Below are 4,317 nucleotides of genomic sequence, written 5' to 3'. Positions count from 1 at the left end.
CACAAGGATCTGTGCTCGGTCCAATCCTGTTCACTTTATATATGCTTCCTTTAGGCAGTATTATTAGGAAACACTCCAAAAACTTTCATTGTTATGCAGATGATACTCAGTTGTATCTAGCAATCAAGCCAGATGAAACTAATCAGTTAGCTAAACTTCAAGTGTGCCTTCAGGATATTAAAACCTGGATGACCTGTAATTTTCTAATGTTAAACTCAGATAAAACTGAAGTTATTGCTCTCGGACCCAAGCACCTCCGTGACGCATTATCCAAAGATATAGTTACTCTGGATGCCATCACCCTGGCCTCCAGCACCACTGTGAATAATCTTGGAGTCATATTTGATCAGGACATATCCTTTAATTCCCACTTAAAGCAAATTTCAAGGATCGCCTTTTTTCACCTACGTAATATTGCAAAAATCAGGAATATCTTGTCTAAAAATGATGCAGAAAAACTAGCCCATGCATTTGTTACTTCTAGGTTGGATTACTGTAATTCTTTGTTATCAGGCTGCTCGGAAAAGTCCATAAGGACTCTTCAGCTGATCCAGAATGTTGCGGCACGTGTTCTGACGGGAACCAGGAAAAGAGATCACGTTTCTCCTGTTTTAGCTTCTCTGCATTCGCTCCTGTAAAATTTAGAATAGAATTTAAAATCCTTCTTCTCACCTACAAAGCTCTTCATGGTCAGGCTCCATCTTATCTTAAAGAGCTCGTAGTACCTTACAACCCTACAAGAGCACTACGCTCCCAGAATGCAGGGTTACTGGTGGTTCCTAGAGTCTCTAAAAGTAGAACGGGAGCTAGAGCGTTCAGCTTTCAGGCCCCTCTCCTGTGGAACCAGGTTCCAGTTTGGGTCCGGGAGGCAGACACCGTCTCCACAATTAAGAGTAGGCTTAAGACTTTCCTTTATGATAAAGCCTATAGTTAGGGCATAGAATCAAATATTGTTGGGGATTAGTAGTTAGTCACATAGTTGTCAGATTTATCTATTATATAATCATGAATATAATAAAACTAAAGGGAGACTTGGCATACAGCCCGATCCGGTTGGGGAGAGTTCTGGCCCGACCGGGCTGGAGCTCTCTTTACCTTGTCTCTCTTGGTTTTGCTGTAATAATAGTTTTAGACAGCTGGGGACTTATTTTGATACACTAGTTAGGGCATATAATTTAATATTGTTAGGGAGTAGTAGTTAGTCACATAGTTGTCAGATTTATCTATCATATAATCAAGAATATAATAAAACTAAAGGGAGACTTGGCATACAGCCCGATCCGGTTGGGGAGAGTTCTAGCCCGACCGGGCTGGAGCTCTCTTTACCTTGTCTCTCTTGATTTTGCTGTAATAATAGTTTTAGACAGCTGGAGACTTATTTTGATACACAGAGCTCCTCTCTCCTCTATCTTTCCATCTTTTCATTTATGTGCATCTATGTCCCAGAAATGCTTGTTACTAACCTAGCTCTGGGGAGTCATTCCCCGGAGTCCTTATGTTCTTTTTCCCCAGCATGTTCCCTTGGATCAGAGAGACCCCAAAATCAGGGTAGCAGCTGTCGCCTTGGTCCCGCTCCATGTTCTGAGATGCCATGTTCAACTGCTACACTGCAGTGACCTGCTACGTCCTGCTGTGCCTTGTAATGCCGCACAGTGTCCTGCTATGCCATGAACTACTACAAAATTCTAACCCCAACCGGCCCGTCAGACACCACCTACCAAGAGCCTGGGTCTGACCGAGGTTTCTGCCTAAAAGGAAGTTTTTCCTCGCCACTGTCGCACTGTTGCTTGCTCTGGAGGAAACTACTAGAACTGTTGGGTCCTTGTAAATTCTGGAGTGTGGTCTATCTGTATAGTGTCTTGAGATAACTCTTGTTATGAATTGATACTATAAATAAAATTGAATTGAATTGAATCCTGTAAGGTAAGTAAAAACAACAACTAAAAAAAACTGAGGGATGCCGGTGTTAGCACCAGCATCACAAAGCTCCTATCTTGGTTCCATTTTTTGTAGAAAAGGAAACTAGAAAAACTTTTGATGCATCAAACTTTGCATTGAGCGACCTTCACACAGAGAGAGCGTGCGCTCCATGTAGGAGCGACCTTCACACAGAGAGAGCGTGCGCTCCATGTAGGCTGAGTCCTTTGGAGCGGTTTGGGTTCGAGTCCAACTTGCAACCCTTTGCTGCGTTTCCTCCCCCATCTCTCTTCCACCTTTCCTGTCTATCTACTGTCACCATGTAATAAAAGGGAAAAATACCCTAAAAAATACTAATAAAAAAAAAGATTAGCATATTTCCAGTGTGAAATAGTAGTATGTCACAATGTCAGCCAGCTATTATTCCACGTCCGTTTTATTTCCTTTCCTGGCACTAACTCTTATTTCTTTCATAACTCTCATTTCAGCACCTCACACTTGTCCCTCATTGGCGCTAGTGTTCTCGTTTACAACTGCTTGTTACTTTTACTGATGCTTTCATGTATACAATCTCAAGTAGATTGTTATCTTACTGCTTTGCTTATGAGTCACGCTTTTGGATCCACGCCTTATGTACTAAGACATTACACAATAGCTGTAAAATCAGGGTCACAGTGTTAATTTATCATGTGCACAACAGGGAATGTGTCATTGGCAATAAACATCCCAGGCTCCCAACAATGCTAAGAAAATTAAGAATTAAGTAACAACAAAATGATAATTTAACACAAAGTGCAAGTTAAAATGAGGAATACAATACATAATAATAAACTATAAAAGTAATGTAAATTAGATAATAATTGTGGTGAATAGCTACTACTGAGTGTAAACAGGAATGTAGTAAATGTATATGCATACAGAAAAGTAATACATATGCTGTATATAGGTGTAAACTGGAATGTAATATAAGTAGGCTACTATATGCATAATGATAAGTACAAAATATGTATTTACAAATCGTTGACTGGTGTAGGCCTAGCCTATATTATGGTCATGTTGTGCAAGAGAAAAGTACAAGTTTACCTATTGAACTTTTATGCACTTACCTAGTCAGAAGAAGTTCAGCAGAGTTAGACATTTGGGCTACAGCGGAAGTAAAAAAAAGAAAAGAAAAGAAAAAAGCTGGGTCCAGTCATTTTGCTTGGTGGACATGTGCTGTAAACCGGCCACCAGCTGGTCTCAGCCTCCTTCAGAACCTTGCCAAAGTCCTTAACAGAAAACTGATAGCCCTTGTTTTGTCCATGAAACAACACAATTATTCTCAGAGGATGTATCTAACACATTTTTCATGCTACTGACAGTAAGATATAAATGTACAAGTTGCACAGTTGACAACATTTTGGACATATTTAGAAGAATACATTTTACTCTAATTAAATAACACTATAAAAGAAATCAGATCTCTGACAGTTTATGTAAACTGAAAACCAGCAATGTACATACCACTTAACCCATAAACTGTAACTCTTGTTAAAATACAATATTGTAATATGTCAGTTATTTATTTTAGTCTTTAGTTACACAAAGACACATACAAAAGTATTGGACCATTCAAACAATAGTAACAGTATCCTATGTTCACACACCTTTGGCTACTTATTTGACACGGAGTGTGACCTTGGCAGTATTTTTCTGCAAGTTGGGATCTTACTTATTAATAATAATAATAATAATAATACATTTTATTTAAAGACGCCTTTCTTGGCACTCAAGGACGCCGCACAGGGAATTCATAAATTAAGAACAGCAAAACAAATACTATACAACAGCAAAACAAATACTATACAACAGCAAAACAAATACTATACAGCAAAACAAAACCAATACTATACAACAGCAAAACAAATACTATACAGCAAAACCAAAACCAAAACTATACAACAGTAAAACAAATACTATACAACAGAAAAACAAATACTATACAGCAAAACAAATACCAATACTATACAATAGCAAAACAAATACTATACAACAAAACAAATACTATACAGTAGAGCAACAGAAAAGGCAGAGCAACAGACATTTAGGTGGAATAGGCAGTTATAAACAGATGTGTTTTTAGTTGTGATTTCAAATGGGGGAATGAAGCAATGTTTCTGAGTTGGGGGGGTAGTGAGTTCCAGAGACGGGGAGCAGAGCGGCTAAATGCTCTTGTTATAAGACATTATAATAAGAATAGGGACATTTAGACCAACATGTTTGAGTATTGTGAAAGGATCTACATCTTTACCAGGGTATGTTTGGAGAGAATGGAGGCGGAGATGTGAGAGGCAACAGGGGGATGGATGTCGAGCGCCACCCGCTCTGTAGCATCAGCATTGTAGCCTATCTCACAGGATA

The sequence above is a fragment of the Etheostoma cragini genome, chromosome 2 (genome assembly GCF_013103735.1).
Source record: "Etheostoma cragini isolate CJK2018 chromosome 2, CSU_Ecrag_1.0, whole genome shotgun sequence".
Classification (NCBI taxonomy): Eukaryota; Metazoa; Chordata; class Actinopteri; order Perciformes; family Percidae; genus Etheostoma; species Etheostoma cragini.
This window is presented reverse-complemented; position numbering follows the sequence as displayed.